Source organism: Danio rerio, chromosome 13, assembly GCF_052040795.2.
Source record: "Danio rerio strain M-AB ecotype USA chromosome 13, GRCz13ab, whole genome shotgun sequence".
NCBI lineage: Eukaryota > Metazoa > Chordata > Actinopteri > Cypriniformes > Danionidae > Danio > Danio rerio.
Genome location: NC_141033.1, coordinates 51024037 through 51050805, shown reverse-complemented (window position 1 = coordinate 51050805; position 26769 = coordinate 51024037). Strand labels below are relative to the sequence as shown.

General features: G+C 37.3%; 1 protein-coding gene across 2 annotated transcripts in view; it reads left to right on the top strand.

Annotated features, from left to right (window-relative positions):
* Positions 1 to 26769, top strand: part of kcnk12 (potassium channel, subfamily K, member 12) — a 70244-nt gene that overhangs the window by 8346 nt on the left and 35129 nt on the right. Inside the window, exon 4 of one of the 2 annotated variants that reach the window (XM_087279842.1) lies at positions 8699 to 8827. The exons of the other annotated variant lie outside the window; for it this stretch is intronic. The gene's annotated coding sequence lies outside the window, so the exon portion shown is untranslated. The remainder of the gene's footprint in view (positions 1 to 8698; positions 8828 to 26769) is intronic. 2 annotated transcript variants of the gene reach the window in all.

The window sequence follows — 26769 nt, the reverse complement described above, 5'->3', positions numbered from 1 at the left end:
AAAAATTGCGTAAAAATATCATCTTGTTCTTGTGAACCCCTAGTAATAATATATGGAAATTAAATGCAGGGTGAACTTTTTGAAATGCATTTCTATCCCAAATTTAACCCAGTGATTAGGTCTGATCATATTTCACCCAAATGCTGCTTGATTGATGTCAAACATGTCATGAGTTGTCTTGATTGGTCAGATTTAAATATGCAAGAGTAAATGGTTATTTTCAGTTGGGGACTGGTTTGAAACTATTGCATGACTTGGATTGTGGACTACTTTTACAGAGCTTTTGTTTTTACTCTGGAGCATAAATCACTGTCCGCTTTCATTGTATGGAAAGAGATGCAAGATTTGCCCATTGTTGTGTTCCACAGAGGAAAGTAAGTCATGGAGGAGCATCACGAGGGAGAATAAAGGGTGGAAGTGTTTTATTTTTAGGATGAACGGACTAATACAGCTATTAAAAGTTTTCTTTCAATTCAGAAAAATCTGAATTGTATGACAATATGTCAGAATTATTATTACGTTTCTTTCTGTGGTGGAAATAAACAATTACAAAACAAAACAAAAATGCTAGGATGTACAACCCAAATTTACTATAGGTCAAATCAACCGTTGAGTTAAAATGTTTGCAAATGTTTGTTGACAAATTTGTCAATGATCATGTCAAATCTTGACCAAAAGGTTACGTTTGTCCATTTCTTTGGTCAAAATATAGGTTAGAACAACACCACATTTTTAGGGTGAAGAACATCAGAATCCTGAAATTATTCATACCCTTAACAAATTATAATTTAAGGTTACTTTTATTCAACCAGCAAGTTTGTTTTTGACCGGCAATGAAGCAGGCTTCTCCCAAAAGAGAATAAGACGATGTAAACACACACACACACACACACACACACACACACACACACACACACACACACACACACACACACACACACATATATACATACAGTTGAAGTCAGAATTATTAGCCCCCCTTAATTATTAGACCGCTTGTTTATTTTTTCTCCAATTTCTGTTTAACGGAGAGCAGATTTTTTAAACACATCTCTAAACATAATAGTTTTAATAACTCATTTCTAAAAACTGATTTATTTTATCTTTGTCATGATGACAGTAAATAATATTTGACTATATATTTTTTAAGACACTTTTATACAGCTTAAAGAGACATTTAAAGGCTTAACTAGGTTAATTAGGTTAACTAGTCAGGTTAGGGTAATTAGTTAATGTATAATAGTGGTTTGTTTTGTAGACTATAGATAAAAAAAAATTAGCTTAAAGAGTCTAATAATTTTGTCCCTAAAATGGTGTTTAAAAAATTAAAAACTGCTTTTATTCTTGCCAAAATAAAACAAATAAGACTTTCTCCAGTAGAAAAAATATTATTAGACATACTGTGAAAATGTCCTTGCTCTGTTAAACAAAATTTGGAAAATTTTTTAAAAAGAACAAAAAAATTTGAAGGGGGCTAATATTTCTGACTTCAATTGTATATATATATATCTAGCGTTTTGGAAGCGTTGTTGCAGAGAAACACAAACTGTGCGCAGAAGTATAAATGCTTGACTATGCGCAATGCATGCGCCGTGGGTCACGCCTATCACCTGACGCAGAAGTATAAACCAGACTTTACTTTCTTTATTTATTAGAAGTCGCCATAGCTGAATGAACGCAGTGGATGCCCTTCCAGCCACAACCCAGTACTGGGAAACCCACATACACTCAAATTTACACACACACTCATACACTATGGCTAGGCCCACCTGGAATCTGCACACGCAGATTTCCGCAGATATAAACCCATCATTAATTCTGTTTATTTACTTGAGTAAATGTGTGTAAATCTATATTTATTCAGTTTTTTTTTATTAACTTCAGTAATATTATTGACTAATGTGAAAATGTTCTTCTCATTTATGTACAATGCAGTTTGTACAGTAATATTTTCTGTTTTTTACTAGATATATTATATGACAAACTTGCTTTATTTACCAAATAATGTGAATCTAATTGGATTTGTATTTTAAACATTAAATAGAAGTTAAAGAGATATTATTTTTTAGTTTTTAGTTATGATACTCCCAAAAATAATTCCGCAGAAATCCATAGACTTTTACCGAAATTCTCAGCAGAAATAGCAAAAAACATCAGCAGATTCCGTTTGGCCCTTTACTATTGTCAATTTAGTTTATTCTATTTATCCATAGCGCATGTGTTTGGACCGGAGCGCCCGGAAACCCACGCCACCACGAGGAGAACATGCAAACTCCACACAGAAATGCCAACTGGCCCAGCTGGGACTTGAACCAGCAAACTTCTTGCTGTGAGGTGACAGTGCTACCCACTGAGTCACCGTGCCACCCTGAGTAAGCCGTTAAAATAGCTCAAAACCAAAGACTGTAAAATATATGGACGTAGTATCCGTGACGTCACCCATAGGTTTCTGAAGAGCGCAAAAGAAGCCACAAGTAGGCGCGGCCAACCGTCGCCATTTTGGTCACGCGTCATCACACCCACGGCGGGATACCAAACAAGGGCAAAGAGTCGGAGAGTGAGCGGAGCTACAGACACCTGCTGGCATTTAGCTTGGACCTGGTTCAGACACACTTTACTTGGAGAAATGCTTAATACTTTATCACCTGTGACTCGTTTGTATTCTGACCACTTGTGCTTGGTTGTACACTATATCAATAAAGTGTTTAGACTTTTAAAAACACTGCTGTAATACATTGAGCCACTAAACATTGTGACGTTTTTCAACAGGAGGAAAGCGCAAATTACTTCCAAACACTTCAGATATAGTCTGTGTTAGTTACTGTAAGACTATTGATGAAATCCAGCATAACACTGTATGACAACACTTCAGATGACTGATCTAGAGCCTACAGCTAATCAATCTGACAGATTCTGGAGTGCATTACAGCTCTAAATACAAATATAAACGATAAATGATCTTAAATAAAACAAATACATGTGTAGAGATGGTATATAAGTATGAAACTTTACTCACATGGGAAACGGAGGCCTCGTGAATGGTTTGTGAGCACAATTAAGTGCACTCAGCATGCCATGCCATCTAATAATTGTAGGAAACAAGTCCAAAAGGCAGTTGAGTGTGTAAACCCACATAAAACAACACAGAAATACGATAAATATGCCGAGTTCAGTGGCTAATCTGCAGGATTCAGCTGAGGTGACGTGACTGCGACCAACGAGACCTAGCTGTCACTCAAGTGGCCACGCCCTTAATTATGCAAACTTAATATAACTTAATATAAAGGAAACGGATGAGTTATAAAAAAATTCACCCCCCTCACAGTTGTCATGAAGGGTAATATTAGCTGTGTTAACCCAAATCTTTTTTTTGTAGCAGGCTGTAAACACCTTTTTTTCTGCTGTAAAGTTGGCCATTCTAACTGTGGGCTCAATTGAAATTTGCTCTGTTTTGGAGCCAGGAGCGGCCACGACTAGCGGAATTTCGGATGAATTGCAGTTTTAGTTACTTCCGTATTGGCATCCTGAGAGAGAGCGGGAAGTTGCCGCTTGCTTAAAACATACGAAATAAAAATACTGTAAGATAAAAAGTCCAGTTTAAAAAAATAAATATATTATTTATACTAATGCAAAAACAAGCTTCCATAACATCTACATTTTAGGAGCTGAAATTTATGATGAAACGTGTCTATTTTCTGAATACAATAGCTTCTTTCTTTACCCCGTTATTAGATTCAACAGCATAAAAGGCTTTCCCCAAAAATCAATGACAGTTAAAATGCAGACTGCATCTATTTGTGTGCATATTATTATATTTTTGTCTCCTTCAGTGAACGCGGTAAACTCTAGAATAGAACTGCAAGACCTAAAAATGCTAAATAGACCAGCAGTGCTATTTTTATTTAGCAGCAGTATCCTCTGGCACTTTGCTTGACCTCATGACCTTTCACAGAAACTCTCCGCACTCTTTTGCCTTGCCAAGACAACATTTCCTCACGTCTACAGAGACTTCTCTTTTCCTTTGGCATTTCCCTAGTATAAGTCCTCTAAAGACCAATAAACACCCTCTAATGTTGACACCCTCACGGGTAGCAGGCGTTGAGGCCAAACCAACTCCCTGCTGGACTTCTGCATTCAGGACCGGCCCTCTGGCTTGCAGTTTGCTGTGGGGCTCATGTCCTAAAAACCAAATGTGCTGATGCCCACATGCCCTGGATAACATTTACCCTGTTATAGGTCACTAAATAGCAAGTATCCCTTCGAGGCGGGCCCCTGGTTATTGTGTGTATGTGCTTGCTACAGACCTTGGCTCCTGTTTTACACTTTCCGTCTGCACTGAATAATCAATAGCCATGCTCTTTGTAGTTCTTTCAGCTCTCAGTAATGCATTCAGCAGAGCTGTCACTGTATGCTTCATGCAACATCGCATGTGCTGTAGATACTCGCTGGCTGCCTGCGCACATGAAAAACTGGGTGTGGACTGATGGTAAAGCCTTGTAGATTCTTTCCAGTCCATCTTCTAGTGCATGATCTACATGTATACCATTCAGTGTTTTATGAGTGACTATTCAATTAAGTCCGGAAAGATACGGAGGGTGACATCTGCATTCACAAAAATTGCCAACCCAGGCTCATTCTGAAAATGTACCGCTATATACATTTCTGGAGAGCGCCAAATACTTTCCAGGAGCTACGTTTTTTTTTTTGCAGTTTTTGCGAGTTCACTGCTGTCGACAAACTGACTGACTGACCGATTCAACAAATCCTAATAAACCTAAGTAAGCTTTAGCCTCAAAATATATCAAGCTGCGCCTGACATCTTTATCAATTCCTTTAAAGAGCCCATATTATGGGTTTTTGAAAATTCCCCTCCATGTAGTGTGTAACACAGCTCTAAGTGAAGTGAAGTACCCAGCTAAGGCTTAAATCTGTAAGAATACAGTGTTTAAAACGGTTGATTCATCTATAAAAGAGTCGACTCATAGTGCTTCAAACGAGTCGCCTTGATACCGAGTCATTAGGTGTTTCACCATGACGTACGAACGAAACCAAGTTATTCAAGTGCACGCGCAAACCCGGGAGATTTCAAACCTGAGGCCCCGCCCTCTGATGCAGTAACGCAGACACACACACACACACACACACACACACATACACCCACAAACACACACACAAACATGCCGGTCGATTGAAGTCACACTGCAGATGGACATTATCGAGCCTCTACCCAAAGATGAAACCTCAGCATTATAGCCAAGCAGTTGGAAACTACTGGAAGCTACATGCTACAAAGAATACTTCATCTGCGTTTGTTAAAGGAAGGATCAGTAAAGAGTAACTTACTGATGGACGTCAGGATGGGTTTATTCCTCTATTTCTCAAGTGTAAGTACGTGCGATTAAAGTTGCCTCATTGACTCTAGCTTGCAAATGTATTTAGTTGTGATTTATTACTTGTAACCGCGTGTACTGTATCAGGTTAACTGGCTATATTCTCTTATCGCGTGCTGTTTTGTTTACGGAACTCCGTAGACGAGGGTAGTGTGTGTGTGCATGCGTGTGCGCGTTGTCGCCCGGAGGTCTGTGTGTGTTTTTGTGTTTGTGTGCGCAGACGATGGCAATGTGTGTGTGTGTTTGTGTCTGTGAAAAGAGCAGAGTGAGACAAGCTTGGATATCTCTTCGACAGTTTTTGGAGTTTTTGCTCAATAAAATAGTTAATCGTCTGAATTTTCAAGTCCATCGACTGTATTTACATTGTCCCACTGGCAGCTAAAATCCACGCCTACACTATCGAGCGTGTATGAACTGTGATTACTTTTATATTGCTGATTAGCTGCTGGGCATTTCACTCTCTGACTGAAGGCAGTCGACCAATCGCAACAGGCTGTCATCGGTCCAATCAGCGCAGATTAGCTTCGCGCTAAGGAGGGGTTTGGGAACAAATGAATCACTGGACGATTCATACAGGAGTCGCTGGGATAATTAGGTAAAAATAAATGCAGATTATAAGACCACGAAAGTGTTTTTTGACCTTGCATGCATATTAGACTGTTGTTGGAGACCCTTACAACCAAGATATGACCCTGTTTCATGTATAATATGGGCTCTTTAACTGGATTGCTTAAAGTCATTATGAAATTGAAAATTGCTCTTCTTACTTCCAAATGTTTATAGTAGTGCTTGTTATCAACAATGTATCTGTGCACTTCATTATTTTAAAATTTATTTGCCTAATAAGTGGGAGTATCAGTCATTTAGGGCAGGGTTAGCAATCATTTAGGGCAGAGATTATCAGTTGTTTAGGCAGGACTATCAGTCATTTAGGGTGGTGTTATCAGTAATTTAGTGCAGGGTTATCATTTTTTTAGGGTGTGGCTGTCAGTAAATTATGACGGGGCTATCGATTTTTCAGGGCAGGGATTACTGTTTTTAAGGCGGGTTATCAGTTTCTTAGAGCGGGGCTGTCAGTCATTTATGGCGGGGTTATCTTTTTTTTTTAGGGTGTGACAATCAGTAAATTAGGCCGGGGTTATCCTTCATTTTAGGGTGAGGATTACTGTTTTTTTTATTAGGGTGGGGTTATCATTGATTCAGGGCAGGGCTATCAGTCATTTATGGTGGGGTTATCATTTTTTTTAGGGTGTGACTTTTTGTAAATTAGGGTAGGGTTATCAGTCTTTTAGCGGGGGGGGGGGGGGGGGTATCAGTCATTTAGGATGGGGTTATCAGTCATTTAGGGCATGACTATCTGTTCTTTAAGGCGTAGTTATAGGTTTTTTTAGGGTGTGACCTTTAGTAAATTAGGGTGGGGTTATCAGTTCTTTAGAGCAGGGCTATCCATACTTTAGGGTGGGGATTATCAGTCTTTTAGGATGGGGTTATGAGACATTTAGGGGAGAGCTATTAGTCATTTTTTGGCAAGGTTATTATTTTTTAAGGTGAGACTATCAGTAAATTAGAGTGGGGCTATCCATCCTATAGGGTGGGGATTATCAGTCCTTCTTTAGGGTGGGGTTATAATTTTTTTAGGGTGTGACTATTAGTAAATTAGGGTGGTGTTATCAGTCTTTTAGGGTGGGGTTATCCATTCTTTAGAGTGGGGATTATCAGAATTTTAGGGCGGGGTTATCATTTTTGTATGGTGAGACTATCAGTAAATTAGAGCGGGGCTATCCATTCTATAGGGTGGGGATTATCAGTCCTTTAGGGTGGGGTTATAATTTTTTAAGGGTGTGACTTAGTAAATTAGGGTGGGGTTATCAGTCTTTTAGGGTGGAGTTATCCATTCTTTAGGGTGGGGATTATCAGAATTTTAGGGCGGGGTTATCATTTTTGTATGGTGAGACGATCAGTAAATTAGGGCGGGGCTATCCATCCTATAGGCTTGGGATTATCAGTCTTTTAGGACGGGGTTGTCAGTTTCTTTAGGGCGGGACTATCAGTCATTTAGTGCAGGGTTATCAGTCTATTAGGGCAGAACTATTAGTCCTTTGGGGCGGGGTTATCATTTTTTAGGGTACGACTATCAGTAAATTAGGGCGGGGCTATCAGCTCTTTAGGGTGGGGTTATCAGTCCTTTAGGGTGGGGTTATCATTTTTTTAGGGTGTGACTTAGTAAATTAAGGTGGGGTTATCAGTCTTTTAGGGCGGGGTTATCATTTTTGTATGGTGAGACTATCAGTAAATTAGGGCAGGGCTATCCATCCTTTAGGCTTGGGATTATCAGTCTTTTAGGACGGGGTTGTCAGTTTCTTTAGGGCGTGACTATCAGTCATTTAGTGCAGGTTTATCAGTCATTTAGGGCAGAACTATTAGTCTAGTATTAGTATGGGGCGGGATTATCATTTTTTAGGGTACGACTATCAGTAAATTAGGGCGGGCCTATCAGCTCTTTAGGGTGGGGTTATCAGTCCTTTAGGGCAGTGTCATTAGTCCTTTAGGGCATGGCTATTAGACATTTAGGGCAGGGCTATCAGTGCATGTCTTGTTGCCCTGCCTATTCAGAAATCTGTCATGAGATTACAGCAATTATTGATGGGCAATATATTAGTTAGGTGAATTTTTGGATTGCTCTCCTGCTTATATAATCTTCCATTAATCCTCTTCAACTGAGTGCATACTAGCATTCAATCTCACTCCATTTTGTTACGCCCATGTTTCCACCATCCAATCAGTTACTAAAAAATAAATAAATTAAATCATGTACCTTCCTACATTTTTTTCTCATTTTAGAAACCGTTTCAATCAGATGTAGATCAAGATAAGGGAAAAATAGATTATCAAATAGACTATTATCGCCTAGAATATGTGGACATGGCAACACTTTAAGAGTGCTTTCTGAAGCACCCTTCCAAACATTATAGAATAGGTCATATGGTATTTTAAACTGTCCTAATATTGCGTTTTAGTGTCCTAATATTTGTGTAGAAGTATTTTTATTAATTATTTGAATTGTAGAGCTTTATTGAAACTACTACTATTTCAGATAAACCTGTCTCTAAGTGGCATGTAAAACAAAAAGCTACTTGGCTGGTTGATTTACATGCTGGCATTCAGAAGTCTGACACTGTAGAGACCATTAAAAGGCAGCACAGTCTACCAAGTGTAACTACTGTACATTATTTAGCAGCTCTGCTTAAATTAATATGTGTTTTGAGCATTGTACTTCCACCTGAATCTCCATCTCCCTTTCATCTCAGCGTGAAGTCTCCATACACCTCCCACCTCCAGAAGAGCTTCAAAGTCAGTGAATGTGAGGGACTCGGGTTTGTCATGATGGGGGTTTTCTAGAGCGATTTTCCCCCTCAATCTGAGCCATCTCTCGTACTGTGAGTCACTGTCAGACTTTATTACTGGAAAATATTGAGTCAACAATGCATTGATTTAATTTGTTCTCAAGCAATAAGCCGAGTGTGAATAATTAATTAATCATTCTGTTTGTTGATAAACATACTGGAGGGCTAAATATTTTACACGCTTACAAATGAGTCAAATGCAGGGCAGTTACAGGCATCCATAGCACATTCAAATCTATATGTACACTGTTATGTTTGTTCAAGCATGAGGTTTTAACTCTTTATAGGGCACTCGTTGATATAATCTTTGGAAAATATCTTGAGTTTTATTTTGGAATTATTACAAGACTTTTTGAATGACTGCGCGCGATCTGAAGAGCGAGGAGGGATCCGGGGGTGAGAAGGGTGCGTGAATTATTTGAGGACAGGGAGGGAGACGCACGATTTTTGGGAGATTATCATTCGCTTGTGGGCATTATGAGTCCCGCAAATGCATATAGACTCCCGAAACTTCCGGGAGACTTGGGATGTTTGAATATCACGTTTTACAACTATTGTGAGACGCGATCCAGCGGTACAACCTTGATAAAGACGTGCACTGCTCTCTGTTTCTGGGGCTCAGAGGAGCGCTTGCTGTGTGTGTGTGTGGCTCTGCAGTGAGCACTACTTGCAGGCCCGGATTGGCTAATCGGGAGCACCGGGAGAATTCCCGGTGGGCCGGTTCATTTTTTGGCCGTGAGTGCCGGTGTCCCTAGCTGCTTGCACTCTCAGCAGTCGCACTTTTTTTAATCTATTTATTTATTTGACCACAGTTTCACTCTTTTTATTCATTATTTTGCCGCATCGCCGCTCTTCTTATTTATTTTCTCGCAGCCCTGTGAGCAAAATGCAGCCTGCAGGTTAACTAACGTTAATGATGATGTAATGTTAGCTATCATCATTCGACCCCAAACAGCGAATTCGAATAATTAATATTAATAAATAATATATCCGCTCAATGAAAATCAGATGATTCACTACATTAATAAATCTGACATAACTTGATCAGAAATCTAAAAAGGGGAAAGAAAGACCAAAACAATTAATTGGATGAAGCCACACCCTCCAACAATAGTACAGTGGATAGAAAAACTTGAATGTTTATATAGAATGGAGTATATGACTGCTCAACTTCAACTAAAACTGGATATTTTTAACCAAAGATGGGCACCTTTTACGTTGTATCTGAACAGGACATAGTATTTCTAGCTCCTTTGAAACTGAAAATATTGTATGTTTGTCTTTTTTTGCTGTTGTATGCTTTTTTTTTTGTAAATTATTTTTATTTACATCTGCGGCTGCTGTCGTTTTTTTTTTTTTTTTTTCTCTTAATTACCGCTGCTGTCACTGAATGTTCTGTTCTGTAAAATGTTTTAATGTATAAAAATAAAGTAAAAAAAAAGAAATCTAAAAGGGGGAGAAAAAGATTAGGCCTTCAATAGAAAGTAATACCGTGTCTTGCAGGTCACAGTCCAATACTTTTTTTTTATTCACGCTGCATTAGCGTTATAGTGGACCAGTGGTAAACACGTTGCATTAATATGCCGCCTGACCTGTATTTTAATCTCACCTGGAAAATTAATAGTATTTTTTTTTTCATTTTTATTGTTAAGACATATATTACTGTTGGGGCTTTTGAACATTTGAATTTCTAAAGCAGCTATTTTCTTGAAAAAGACGTGATAGTGTCACTAGAAACTGAATTGGAAATGACCTTATTTTAATATAGACAGTCGTGACTTGAGGTGGGCCGGTCTGGCTTGAAACTCCAGGGCTGAAAATGAGTCCCACTCCGGCCCTGACCACTTGTGTCTTTGTGTGTTAGTTTGTGTGTGGTCATGTGATGTGCGTTTTTAGTGAACGGAGGGCTGTTTAGAAATGCTAGGTAAAACACGGTGTGGATGTGGAATATTTTCTTTCTAAAATGCCATTTTAACACTGAGACGTATTCGTGTAAACAGGGCCTGAGTGTGTATTTTTCCCGAGCGGGTTTGCGACGGGAGCAGGGTGGAGCATCGGCGATGCCGGCTCAGCATTGTGTCGTCTATTGGCCATCGGCGATGGACGATGGCATCGTCTATCGGCCCAACCCTAATGTAAATTATGTTGTAATCAATGTCAATGATGGTTTAATCCATAAATCAACCTAATAAAGGGTTAATGGCTCTTGCTACAACTCCGTAAATGAGTTCAAATGGAATTATTTATCTAAAAATGCCTTAATTTTATAGGAAATATAATGTAAATCAATCAACCAACATTTATTTTGTTTTGTTCAAATCTGGAAATTGTTGTTAATGCTATTTTTATAATCTTTATTTAGTTTTTGCAATAATTATTAGGCTAATATCTTCTCTGGTTAGTGTCTGCTAGGGTTATTTAAGGAAGTGAGGGTTCACTAAAAATATAGTTCACCCAAATTCTGTCATTTGTACACCATACTGTTTCTGTTTTTAATTTTTATTTTTTAGGCATACGTAGACAAGATTGATCGGAAACAATCTAAAGTGTGGGTTATAACCTGGGTTATTACAAGACTTTTGAACTTTTTATGAATGTATAAATGAAATTGTAATCAATGTCAATGAAGTTACCATATATGGTTCTTTACCCAATAAAGGGTTAAAGTTGCTTCTTACAACGCCATAAAGAAATTTAAGTACAGTTTTGGGTAAATCGGTGTATTTATTTTATTGTAGTAAATGTAATGTAAATCAATCAAGAAGTATCATCGGGATCTTTACTCATTTAAATATTTTCGTTTTGAGGTTTTTTATTTTACCACAAACGTTTCAGCTCAATGACCTACTCGGTCCTTCCTAAATCAGTCAACCAACATTTTGTGTCCAGTTTAAAATCATTCTTAAAGTTATTGTTTTAATGAATAAACTAAATAGATAATAAAATGATTCAAAATAATAATACTAATAATATCAAATACATTTATAGTAATACATAATCAAATAAGAATTTATAAATAATGATACATTTATATTATTGTTAATACATATAATTGAACTAAGTTAATCATCTAAATAGTAATTTTAAATAAAACGAGATGTTTTATGTCAGTTTAATCAATGTATATTAAGTTAAAACAACTCACAAGGTTAATCTAATTCAATTAAAAAATTTACGGCAACCAAGAATTTTTACAGTGCAAAAAAATAGGCAACTGATCTGATGACCTCAATGACGTCAATGGAAATGTTAACACAAAGAGCAGAGTAAGGTTTGAAATTCATAAACAGTGTTTTTATAAATATGAGATGCGTTCAAGCATTCAGCAGGACTCTCTTGTTAGTGTTCGGCCTTTAATGAAGCTCTGCTGTCTTTCTGATGTGAGTGATGAGTGATGGCTATAGCCTCCAGAAACATCTGCATCAGACTGTTTTAAAATCTGAGAATGTCATGAACTGCCTGTCTAACAAAGGTTTGTCTCACTCTGAGGTAACTCAGATTCTCCATGAAAACTAAAGTGGGTCTGTGCACAACCACTAACAGAAACTCCAACTCCAAGGCTTTCATCGTCTAAATTAGTGGTTCACAACCCATTATTTCCAGTAGAGACCTATTTTAAAATTAAAAATCCTTAAAGGGAGAGTAAATAAAAATTTCTTCATTATTTACTCACTAATTAGTTCAGTTGAATGCTAAAGAAGGTATTATGAAGAATTTTAGAAACCAGCAGCCATTGACATTCATAGTAGAGACAAAAATACTAAAGAAATCAATGGCTCTGTTTTATAAACGTTCTTCAGAATATCTTCATTCATTCATTTACACTTAGTCCCTTATTTATCAGGGGTCGCCACAGCAGAATGAACTGGCAACTATTCCAGCATATGTTGTAATCAGCGGATGCCCTTCCAGCGGCAACTGAGGACTGGAAAACACTCAGCGACCTTCTTGCTGTGTGGCGAAAGTGCTAGCCACTGTGCCACCCTATTTAGTTTATTTATTTAATTGTTTATCTACCTTTTTTATTGAATAAGATTCAAATGCTCTATCAGATGAAAATGCAAAATTTATTTCTATTTTATCTATTATAAATGTGCATCAAATATTAATTAAAATATATAATTTGACATACTTTTGTATTATTATAATTATTATAATTATTATTATTATTATTAATAAAAGAAAATTTAAGTTGACATAAACAAGAAATTGCAATACTACAATATTTTACACAAATGTTGTTAAACTTTGGTATAATAATCACCGATTAATTCTTCCTCAAAAGTTTTGCCAACATGGAATGCATACACTGAAAAAAATATGATTCCTTGGATTTACTCAATTTTTTTACGTTAAATGGTTGTAAACAATTTATTTGTGTTGAATTTAAACAAACAAATTAAGTTGAACATTATTAAACTTAATTTGTTTGTTTAAATTCAACACAAATTGTTTGCAACAGTTCTGCATGCAACACTTTTTTCAGTGTACCTGTCAACCCTCCTGTTTTTCCCAGGATTCTCCCCTATTTTACAGTTATCCCGCTATCATCCTGTAAAGGTAATTTCCCGTATTTTCTCTAAAAGGTGGCAAAAGGGTATATAGGCCGAAGTATGCTAATAGGACACTTCGTAATGTGTTTATCAGTATGAGAACAACACTAGCTCGGTATATACCCTATAAACATTAAAGAGCCGAGCCTCCCTATATGCAACCCATATCACTGAACCACCAGGGGCCGCCCATTGCTCTTAAATGTAAGTCTGTTCTGTGCTTTCACTTTGTTTAGGCATGAAAACACTTTGAAATAAATATGAAAGGCGAGATTCCCTTTCCTTTTCATTACAGGTGCCTTCTTCCCTTCATACACAATCCTCAAAACAGTCATATAGCGGTGCGTGACTGTCAGCTGACGCACTCCATAGTGATAAATAGATGCTGTTTCCCAAACGGATTCTGTACGTTACATATCATTTGAAGCGGAGTCTGGGTTTTGGGTGCATGTTAAACAGACATATACACATAATTAATAATAATAATATCTAAAGATGCCGATCTTGGTGGGGGTTTTTACAAACACAACTAATTTCATCCTAAATGAGCATAAAAGGTTAGGAAAGCTGTCGAATGCTTGCATTATAACATTAGATGTGTGCATTTTAAAGTGACACCTCTGCTATTTAATGTAATCAAATGGAAAAATTTAAATAAGTGAGAGACTCATTCACTGCCCTTTAATCAAAATGTAAGTTATACAGTGAATAAAAGGTTAATGAGATTTGATAGCTTGATTCTATTCCATTATAATAGCCATTCATTTTAATAAGCTGAACTGTTTGCTAATGTATTTGCTGCTAATGTGTGCTATTTTTTTCTTTTGTAAATAATAATAATAATAATAAAACATATTACTGACCATTTAAATGTTAATTTACAATAAAAACAGCTCCAAATGAACATATTTAGTAATTTGGGGATTTTTTAAAGGGGGGTCCTTATTATGGTGGGCATATCCCTTATTTTCACATCCAAAGTTGACAGGTATGATAGAATGATGTCTAAATGAAAAAGGCTTAAAAATTTAGACTTTATTGTAACCATAAAATATTTGTTATATGACAAGTTTTGTTTTAATATATTCATCCAGTCTCTCTTTTTTACATTGCTGTTCTGTGAACCTCTATTTTTCTGGTTTTGTGAGATGTTAGTTGTGATTTGTTTGAAAGTGTTTCCTATAAGCATCGAATCTTAGATGTTTCTCTTCTAAAAGTCCTCAGGCAGAATGTAAACAGACACAAATGAGTTCAGTGATTTGTATTGTTGTTTATGGCGAAGGAATATTACACAGCTCTGAGTTTATGATGCTTTAGATGACTGTCTGAATGATGAATTATTGACGCTTGGAGGCGACTGCAGTGTAAACGAGTGCCAGTCGTGACTTTGTAGAGACATAATGGAGTTCTCAGTTATGTTTAATATGTGTGTCATCTTCATCTTTGGTGATAGCGTGCATCTCCTGTTTCCTACCGAAGAGGTCAAACAGAAATTTTACATGAATACGGAAAAATAATGCATGCAAAAATTTCAAAAGTGGCCTGTTGCAGTGCAATCTGAGCTGCATCCAATGGTTTTTAATGTGCTCACCTAACCCTGCCTCTCACAGTGACAACACTAGCTCCATTGAGTGTAGTGTCTGACAATGCAACACTGAGATATGCAGTCTCAGCTTGCATGATCAACACTGCATCCCAATTTGGCCTGTGCAATTAATCGAAATCAAATAGCAATCGCAATTTCAAACGTTTTAATTAGCTAACCGAAAAAGCCGGCAATATGAATTATATATGTATTATTTAATTTCTCCCGCCCAAAGCAAATGCATGACTGTTGTCTGTGTGTGACAAGTCTTACAAGCCAATTGATTCAGCACACTTTCATTCTCCCCAATCAGAATTGCGCGACCGAACTATGCAGAAAGGCCACAAACAAACCGAGAAGTGCGGATGAGTGAGATGATGGCACCTTCTGCTGTCTGTCCAGAAGCATTAATAGACGAATTAATATCAAAGTAAAACAGCATGTCGGTAATATGGGACCATTTTGGTTTCAAAGTCACAGACACTGAACAAAAACAGACAATTTGTAAGAGCTATCGCAGAATTGTTGCCAGCACAAGAAAATACAACAACCAGCACATAAGTTTACTACAAAATTAAATCGCTAATTAAATCGAAATCACAATATCTGTTAAAAAATTGCAATTAGATATTTTCCCCAAATCGCACAGCCCTAATCCTGATACTATTATGGACTTCAGTGTGCAAAGACTTTACTTTGCTTCACACTACTATTATAATAAGTGTAATTATGATAATAACACTTCAGCCAATCCATCAACATGAAGTCCCGTTGGATAAATAAGACCACATCTCCCACAACTCCACACTCATGTCGTGTCTCAGTCATGTCGTCATCCAAATACAACTTTATTTGTTGTGAATACACGCCCTCTAGTGGCCAAAATTACTGTGCCTTTAAAGGGATAGTTCACGCAAAAATAAAAAATGACTCTCTATTTACAGAAAAAAACCCGCTATAGGCGAAATCCATGAAGTAGTCATATGAACAGAATATGAACGCAGCAGAAATATGAACAATGTCCTGAGTTGTAGCTGAGGACTGCAGACAGCCACCGACTTGTGCACCGGTGTGTATACCATACCTGCCAACATGTTTTTTTCGGGAGTCTCCCGTATTTCAGACCCATCTCCCGCCATTCTCCCGTTTTGTTATTTCTCCCGGAAAACTCTCAAGGCTCCTGGTTCCAGAATATTTTAAACCCATTATAGCAAAAGGATTAATAGCAGAAGTAAATCAGCGGTGGTAGAGTTACTTTGCACTTTGCAAGACTAAAGACTGAAGTTTTTATTCACTCGCCTTTTTTGATCATTCATTTTTTCATCTGTTGTCTTGTATAGCTGCACTGCTAAGTGCAAACAAAAAAAAATCCCTTTAAGGAAGATCTCATTTCTGATTTCTCTTCTCAGAGTGGCACATTTTAGGCCTGATGTTAAAGTCTGACAGCACTGTTGTAAGATTTCATTAGACTCTAAGAGTAGCATTAAAGTGGAGCGGCACATGGGAATGGGTTCTGAATGAGTTGACGGAGCCGTTTTGGATGAGTCTGTATCTGGTCGTCTCCTCTTTGACCTGTGTGTGGACTGTGCGGATCTGTTGGGTTTGGCTGGAGGAGATGATAGAACAGAAGTGCGTACAGTAGTCATACGAGCTCAGCCTATTACACGGCTGTCTGAACACTGACTGATTTCTAGAGACTCTCATGAGAAACTCGCCTGCGTCTCACAAGTCCGCTGCTGCAATCTCGCTGCACAAGCAGAGGCGGCTTCACATTTCTACAGTGTTCTTCCTCTGGGTTGTGTGAGGGTTTTAGGATGGAGCTCATCCAGAACTTCTTACCTGGTTTTACACTGTATTGTTTGCCTGTAAGAGTCTAGCATAACATTCATGAAGAGGGTTGGAGAGTTGCAGCAGAAAGTGAGGTCCCACTTTATATTAAGTGTCCTTAACTACTATGTACTTACATAAAAAATAAATAAATACAATGTACTTACTGTATTTATAATGTATTTAAGAACACGTGGTGCTTTTGAGTTGGGATAGAGGTTGGGTTATGGACAGGTTTGGTGGTATGGGTAGGTTTAAGGGCGGGTTAAGGTGTAAGAGATGGTCAACAGTGTATTTACAAATGTAATTACAAAAGTTATTTACTGATGCACTTAAAGTACATACATGTATTTAATCAAGCATAAGTACACAGTAAATACATGTATTTACACAATAAGTACATTAACAAACTATTAAATCCTGTTTAAGTACATATTAGTTAAGGCCACTTAATATAAAGTGGGACCGAAAGTGAGAGTGAACAGTGGATGGCGGAGGAGGATGGTTTGGGGAGGGGGATCAGTAAAATGAGCCCTGCATACAACGCTCAGCATATACAAGTACACCCCTCACAGATCCATTCATTCATTCATTTTCTTGTCGGCTTAGTCCCTTTATTAATCCGGGGTCGCCACAGCGGAATGAATCGCCAACTTATCCAGCAAGTTTTTACGCAGCGGATGCCCTTCCAGCCACAACCCATCTCTGGGAAACATCCACACACACATTCACACACACGCTCATACCCTACGGACAATTTAGCCTACCCAATTCACCTGTACCGCATGTCTTTGCACTGTGGGGGAGGAAAACCCACGTGAAGGCAGGGAGAACATGCAAACTCCACACAGAAATGCCAACTGAGCCGAGGTTCGAACCAGCGACCTTCTTGCTGTGAGGCGACAGCACTACCTACTGCCCCCCCTCCCCCTCACAGATCTCTCTTTTAAATTAATATTTTCTATTTAATTTTAATAGATTTTAAGAATTAATAGATTAAAATATTTAATATTCAATAAAAAAGTGTGATAAAAATATAATGTTAGTTTGTAGTTTATTTTCTTTTAAATAAACTTATTTTAATGAATATAACTGTTGAATAAAGCTGTTTTGATTTAATGCACCAAACATTATTGCCTATATTTACTGAGAAATGGATAAAAAAAATATAAATTTTCAAAAGGTCATACACTCATATATGCTGAGCACACATGCATACACACAATAAAATCAGAATTATTAGCCCTTCTGTTAAATTTGAATTCTTTTAGATATCCCGAAATTGTATCTATGCGACCTTGAAATATATTTGGGAGCATTTCTGCGAGTGTTTAAAATTGAAGTGTGCGACCAGTTTTTACTGCAAAATGTTCAGCACATGCGCAGATTCGGGAGACATTCACGCAGAATGCATCTCTAAGCTCTTTGTCTGCACTTGAAACGCGAAACGCAGCGCTCGGGAATGGTTTAAAACAAGTCATGTCAACTTGCTGCAGTAAACAAATCCAAGTCCGTAATGATTGCCCCGCCTTCGCGCTCTTCTTATTGGCCCACCACTGCTCTAGCACTGAACGCGAATGATTGGTTAATATCCGCTGTCAATCACTCAGCGCCTTCTGGCTTCGGATGACAGAGAGAGCTACTACCGCGAAAAATTGTAAAGCGCTGAAGATGAGAATGAAGATAACATAACACTTGACAGATTTTGTTTTAGAAACCATGGCATCTACAATTACAAATAATGACACATCTTACTGGTTATACCGTACGGTGAGCGATCCGTGTATGCTTTGGTCACTCAGTTCTGTTATAAAAATCGATTTTCTTGTGATAACGGGATTTTGTTGAGAGATATTTTCCTCACGCTTGCATATAACGTAATATATGAATTTTTTTTTGCTTGTTAGTTTGATTAGTGTTGATTTCAAATACAGTCAATATGTTTGTATAAAACTTGTAGTAACGGTGCTCATAATTGGTGGGTGCGACTAAATTTTGGCTGATGCGCCTACATTTTTAAAGTTAGGAGCATCAGTGCTACCAAGCAAAATGGTTAATTTCGAGCCCTGTTAGGGGATGAGCAAATCTTATTGAATTGTACGAATTAGATCGTAAGAATTCATTTGAGTTACGAAAAAAGTTACGAATTGCCGTGAGATTGTGTTAAAATTTTATAGGAAATACTGTGAAAAATTCCTTGCTCTGTTAATGTCGCGATCACCAGCGATCTAACCACCATAGACCACCACGGGAGTACATTCACACGAACTACAATCCTGCACACAGCTGATGCTGCTTATGAACTTATCACATGGACTATAAAGTCAGCACACAAACATACAGTAGGGGCTTAGTCTTGTAAACTGATTTACGAAACTTTACGAAACGTTTTACCTTGCCTTGCCTTCAGTGTTTAGACCTTGCTTTGTTTTGTTTGTTTACGTTATATGCTGCCTGCCTTCTGACCTGTTGCCTGTTATTTCGACATTATGCATTGCCCATACACTTTTGTTTGTTTCTGTATTGACCATTGCTTGCCTGACCATTCTCTTTAATAAAACCTGCAAAAGGATCCTCATTCCGTTGTCCAGCATCCCTGTCACATTACGGATAAACATCATTTGGGAAATATTTGAAAAAGAAAAATCACAGGAGGGCAAAATATTGTGACTTTAACTGTACGGACATACATGCATACATTCATAAACTCTAACCTTAGGCCTAAATATTAGCTTTGAGTGAGCGAGTGGATCAGTAATGACAGTAATAATCCTTCAAGTCTATCCAGTAGTGTAGTGTGCAGGAGCGCAGCCGGGGGGATTCTCCGTCTTCCTCTCTCCTGTGTATGTAGTAATCAGTGCACTTGGCTCCGGTTACACCACAGTGAGCCGCGCTGCGCTCTGATTGGATCATGCATCATTGTCTCCTCAGTGAAATTCTCTTTCTCCTCAGACTCATCTATCAATATAACCTTCTCCGCTAATGCAGAGGAATGATTCCCTCTCTTCGCGCTCCCTCTTTCTCACTCGCTCTGCTTTAATTTCATTGTGTTCCATCACACTGTGTTTGCTCTGATGGACTTCACTCATGAAAACACTTCTCATTGCAGGTCAGGGAATCATGATGCATCGATTCGCCATCATTATGCATTAAAATCTCATCAGGGTCAATGAAATGAAGTGTTTCGTTCAGAAGGGGCGATGTGGTGACAGAGCTCATTGGTTTACAGTCGATTTGAGGATATTACAGTAGTGCTTACTGTATACTGTACACTGTAAATGAATAAAAAGGATACTGGTGCCTTAATTTTTAGTTGAATCTAATTACTTTTCTGGGTGACAAGGTGGCTCAGTGGTTAGCACTGACACCTCACACCAATAAGGTCACTGGTTTGAGTCCCAGCTGGGTCAGTTGGCAAAACTATTCATTGGATTTACTAAATTATTTTAAAGTGAGTGGATGCAAACAATGTAGATGAGCTCAATTTAAACAAACAAATTAAGTTGAACATTACTACATTTAATTTGTTTGTTTAAATTCAGCCCAAATAAATGACTTGCATCCACTTACCTTAAAGTTTTAGTAATCCCAATGAATCTTTTATTTATTTATTTATTTATTTATTTAAGTGCAGGTTTTTTTTCTTCTTCATTCACTGTTTTAATGTACACTTAAACTCAAAATAGGATGTTTTCTGTTTGCGAGTTTTTTGGTACAACTTAATTATTTTATGTTCAATCCACTTAAATTTGTAAAAACTAATCAGTTAACTTAATTAACTTAATTAACTTAATCCACTCGCTCAAAACAAATATTTAGGCCTAAGGTTAGAATTTATGAATGTATGCATGTACATATAGTTGAAGTCACAATTATTTGCCCACAATATCACCCTGCAGCCCAAGACCGGTTACTCACTGAAGCTAAGCAGGGCTGAGCCTGGTCAGTACCTGGATGGGAGACCACATGGGAACACTAGGTTGCTGTTGGAAGTGGTGTTAGTGAGGCCAGCAGGGGGCGCTCAACCTGTGGTCTGTGTGAGTCCTAAAGCCCCAGTAAAAGTGAAGGGGACACTATACTGTCAGTGGGCGCCGTCTTTCAGATGAGATGTTAAACCAAGGTCCTGACTCTCTGGGGTCATTAAAAAACCCATGGCACTTCTCATGAAAAGAGCAGGGGTGTAACCCCGGTGTCCTGGCCAAAGTCCCTCTATCGGCCCTTACGATCACGGCCTTCCCTCCGAGTGCATGAAATTGTTGTGTGCGACCCGTTTTTACTGCAAAATGTTCACCAAATGCGCGGATTCAGGCGACATTCATGCAGAATGCGTCTCTGCACTTGAAACGGTAAACGCAGCGCTCAGGAATGGTTTAAAACAGTTGTCATGTCAACTTGCTGCAGTAAACAAAGCCAAGTCCGTAATGCTTGTCCCACCTTCGCACTCTTCTTATTGGGCCACTGCTCTAGCACTAAAATATCAGCTGTCAATCACTCAGTCAATGTCTTCTTGCTTGGGATGACAGAGAGAGCTACTACTGTGGAAAACTGTAAAGCGCTGAAGATGAGAATGAAGATAACACTGACAGATTTTGTTTTAGAAACCATGGCATCTAAAGTTACAAATAATGACACATCTTACTAGTGATCATGTGCTGAATGTTACTCCACCATCTACACTTTTCCAAGAGTGGATAAAGACTTCCGTTGTCTTCAAGTCCGCTATGAAAAGTCTTTGGGATGGAGTTTTCAGGTAACTGTTTGCCACATCTAGCACGAGAGCTTCTATTTAATCCTTCATATAATCGCCAGATGCTGTCCGCTGTGCAATGGCAGCTATATGTGAAGTTTAACACCACGTACACCATCGCAAACAGGCTTACACTGACTAAACTAATATCACTGAAGACCGGTATTGCTATTAACATGACGTATGCATATAATAGGTTACAGTATATGTCAAAAGCATCAGTGCAATATCAGACAGCACCAGTGAGAACAGCACAGTTATATCGTTTCACTCATGTTAAGCAGTGCATGCAGGGCTAGTGAGCGCTCCGTGTATCTTTTGGTCACTCAGTTATGTTATAAAATGTATTTTCTTGTGATAACGGGATTTCATTGAGACATACTTTCCTCACACATGCATATATATATATATTTGCTTGTTAGTTTGATTACTGTTGATTTCAAATGCAATAAATCTGTATAAAACTTGTAGTAACGTTGCTTATAATTCTCATGATTGTGAAGCGCTTTGGGTGTACAGCCATACACAATAAATGCGCTATATAAATACACATTACATTTACATTACAATTTCTCATGCTGTCTCAACACAAATTGATTGTGTGGATCCTAGCGTTTTTACAGTGTGGTTACACAATATATTGTTAATAAATAAATAAAAAATATTGGTGCTTTAATTTTTAGTTGAAACAAATGAACTGTTTTAGTCAACTCAACATCTTATTCACTGTAAAAAAAATCTTTTAGTTAATGAACAGGGTTTTCTTCATTCACAGGTTTTTTTTATAGGTTTTATCAGTTTTTTTATTTATCAAAAATTGTGTGGATTCCAGTATTTTGTGTAGTTACGCGGCAAAAAAAAAATCTGCTTGTTCTAACTGGATATTTATAATGAGCTGAATCAACACAAGTCTTGAACTTTTTGTGACAACTTAATTTTTTTATGTTCAATCTACTTAAATTTGAAAAGTTAACTTAATCGATTTATTTTGACACAACATAAATAAATTGAGTGGAACCCCTGCATTTACAGTGTATGATTGCACTATGGGACCTTTATTTTTGTTCTGTCAACTTTTGATGTTGAATATTTTACTCCACAGTTTATCAAAGTGTCGTTTATTGACATAATAGTAAAATTCTATATTGTATAAGAAAATGAATATATAGACGATTAAATTGGTAAAAAAGCAGAAAAAAGAGAGCAGTTTTTTTTCCAGGTTGTTGTACCGTAATTTACAACACCAATACAGACGATATATATTTTAAAAGTTGTTGGAGGAAAGATCCGGGTCCCATAATGCAATTCTAAAGCCTAAATAAATGAAAAAATATATATACACAACTAAATTTACAGATATTTTTTACAGCGTACATCTATCAAATCTGGACAAAGCAGTGGCACAGTAGGTAGTGCTGTTGCCTCACAGCAAGAAGGCCGCTGGTTCGATCCTCGGCTCAGTTGGCGTTTCTGTGTAGAGTTTGCATGTTCTCTTTGCATTCGCGTGGGTTTCCTCTGGGTTTCCCCCACAGTCCAATGACATGCGGTACAGGTGAATTGGGTAGGCTAAATTGTCTGTAGTGTGAATGAGTGTTTGCAGATGCCTGGAAGGGCATCTGCTGCGGAAAAACGTGCTGGATAAGTTGGCGGTTCATTCCGCTGTGGCGACCCAAGATTAATAAAGGGACTAAACCGACAAGAAAATGAATGAATGAATCTATCAAATCTGACTAAAATATAAATTTAACTTAGTTGAAACCTAAATTAACTTATTAAAATAAATTCAAAGTAACAAAAACATTGGTTGTCATTAAGAATTTTTACAACAAACAAGCACATGTTTTAATATATTCATAACGGCGTTCGTGTTTTACCGTCATGCTTTAAATAAAACCTCTAAAATAAAAACTTCTAGATTTTACTATCTATAATCCCTAATAATAACTCCTGTACAGCAGTCCCACAACATTCTGTCACTCAATGACACTCAAATACCCTGTTAGAAATGTCTAGTGGCTGGGAATGAGCTTTTTACAGAGTCTAGTATAACGTTAATGTTGTTTTCGTGTGTACAGTTACAATCTTATTGCCACGTTAGATCGTTATGATAACATGATATCGTTGCCTTCAGTGATTTCCTGAAGATAAATACCAAAAAAATAACACAGCTGGAATAACTACAGGAGTAACGATCATCTGATCTCATATGAAGCAAGAGATCACGATGACATAATGGTGACATGTGCAGGTGCTGTAGTGCTGCCCCAATTCATGGGGGTACACTCTGAAGCCCTTCCCCTTATCCCTTGGTTGTAGGGGTACAAAAATAAAATTGGGATTGGGCCTTAGTCACAGACACAATATTGTTAAATAATGAATGGTTTTTCACTTGTTTATTTCACCGTTTCTGCCGGAGACCTGTTGTTTACATTGTTTACGATGTTACTAATGCACGAAAATAGCGTCTTTGTAGTAAAAAGCAAGACGTGAGTACAAATAATATAAGACCACAAACTGAATAAAAATGTAATGTTACAGTTACTAAAATCTAAACAAGACAGTCGAGTGTTTTGACGTTCTGCTATCTGTGAGCCAATTGCTTTTAGCCAGTAACTTACTTTCTAGTTTGACAAGAAAACGTTTATTCATATATATATTTTTTGCAGTGTGGAAAAATCCAATAAGACTTCTGTCAAGAGAAAAACTGATGCTGGGCAGCAAAAAACATCATTACTGCAGCACTTTATTCATTACTTTGCATTGTGCGATACAGCTTTTTCTCACAGCTTGCTCTGTTGTATTGTGTACGGCTCATTTTGGCAGATTTCATCCTAATATCGAATGCATAGAATTGTGCATATTGTAGATAATAAGCATGCTGCATACTGCAGAAACAGCCACAGCGGTATGATAGTATAAGCTATTCTGAGCCCTCCTGATAGACATTTATAGTTGTGCTTATCATCAGATTTCCTGGCGAAGAGATCAGCATCTCTCTCTCACAAACACACATGCTCTCTCTGTCTCTCTTTCTCTCTCTCTCTCTGATCTCCTGGGTCACTCTGTAAAACAGAGGGCTGGAAAATGTCAAAGTTAAAAATGGAAGAGGGTGTGTTTAGCCACATAAAAGGAGCGTTTGCCTTTCTCATCAGTGTGTTCTCCGTTCAGATACGGGATGACCCAACAGAAAAAAGTGACAAAGGTCGCACTATAAACATATATAGTTGATATATACAATGCTCAGCATAAATGAGCACACCCCCTTTTAAAAATCAATATTTTTATCCATTTGTCGTTGAATAATGTTAGCACTGTCGCCTCACAGCAAGAAGGATGCTGGTTTGGGTCCTGACTGGGCCAGTTGGCCAGTTGCATGTTCTCCCTGTGTGGGTGTGGGTTTCCTCTGGGTAATATTATTACAGTGTATTACAGTGGTTTGTTCTGTAGACAAAAAATGTCGCTTAAGGGGGTTAATAATATTGACCTTAAAATGGTGTTTAAAACATTAAGAACTGCTTTCATTCTAGCCGAAATAAAACAAATAAGACTTTCTCCAGAAGAAAAAATATTACAGGAAATACTATGAAAAATTCCTTGCTCTGTTAAAGGGCCATGAAACCCCCCTCTTTTGGTTCAAGTCTACCTCAGAATCTTTTCCAAAAATGCACGATAATGGGGGTGAAGGTCTGCAAGCAGAGGCAGGAGTGGGCGTGGCCGGCAGAGCAGGGGAGAAGGAGGGGCGCGAACAACTGTTGTCAGTTGGCTCACAAGATGAGACACAAACGGTGAGGAGACGCATGATTTTATAGTTTACAAAATGCAAAGAAATAAACAGTAATTGAATGCCCTGCTACATTTGTTATTCGTAATTTCATATAGAGATATCCACAATTTAAATCATAATATCCTATAAATGAGGACTTCCCCCGTAATCCCCGGGTATGAATGCAGACTCATTGCAGCAGGTCTCTTGCCCTGTCTATTTTAACTATTAGCTCTGCTGGTAATCTGGAGGATTTAGGAGAACCAAGCAGCACAGCGATGTGTCTAAATGTGAACAAACTCAAGTCCACTCGTATCCAATTCTCATACAGCTTTCCTGACAAAAGCAGTTTATAACTGCAGCTACAAATGCTCTATTCTTGACTTATAACCACATTTAAAATGTGCTTAATAATTGTATTTTCATACTTAGTAATTTTTTTTTTTATTACTAAATTAAGTATCACATTATTTACAAACCAGTTGTATTTAAGAGTAGTTGAGGGTTTTTAGGGTCATACACAATGAGTTAGTAAATGATTAATAAACTATTGAAATCAACGTTTATATGTCTTATTAATCAGGCATATACTAATAGTCAACTAATATGTTAATAAATGCTTTATTAACTCAACTTCATGCAGTTTTGTGACCTAATCTAAAGTGAGGACTATTCATGCTTTATAAATCCCTTATAAATGACAAATAAAGGCTCAGAATCAAATGAACAATAATCTTTGCAATCTTTTCTAAAATGTAAAATTACTGTAAAGTTTAAACATTGCTGAATAACAGAAGTGTCAAAATACAACAAAACTGAATAAAACAACAATATAATAATTAAACAATGTAATAAAATGTAATGTTTAAACTCTACAGTGATTTTATTTTAGATTAGGTTGCAAAGATTAATTTTTTATTTGATGTACAGTTTCATTTGTGTATCTTTAATTGAAAAGGAATGAATAACGTCATTTTTCTTGTTTAGAATTTAACTGAGCCTTTATTTGTCATTTATAAAGGATTTATAAAGCATGAATAGTCCTCTCTTTAGATTAGGTCACACAAACTAGGTGAAGTTGAGTTAATAAAGCATTTATTAACATACATAGTAACCATTAATATATACCTGATAAATAAGACATATAAACCTAAAATCCTAAAATCCCTCAACTACTCTTAAATACAACTGGTTTGTAAATAATGTGATACTTAATTTAGTAATGAAAAATTAATCATTTACTAAATATGAAAATACAATTATTAAGCTCATTTTAAATGTGGTTATAAGTCAAGAATAGAGCATTTGTAGCTGCAGTTATAAACTGCTTACTAACGTTTATTAATGTAGAGTTAATGCTTAACGTATAATGAATTCACTATTTGCTAATGCTTTATAAATGATTTATAGTGTGTAGTTATTATAAGGTGTTACCCATTACTCTGTTATGAATAATAATAAGAAACTGATGTGTCATCACTCCACTTGCAGTTTTGCGCT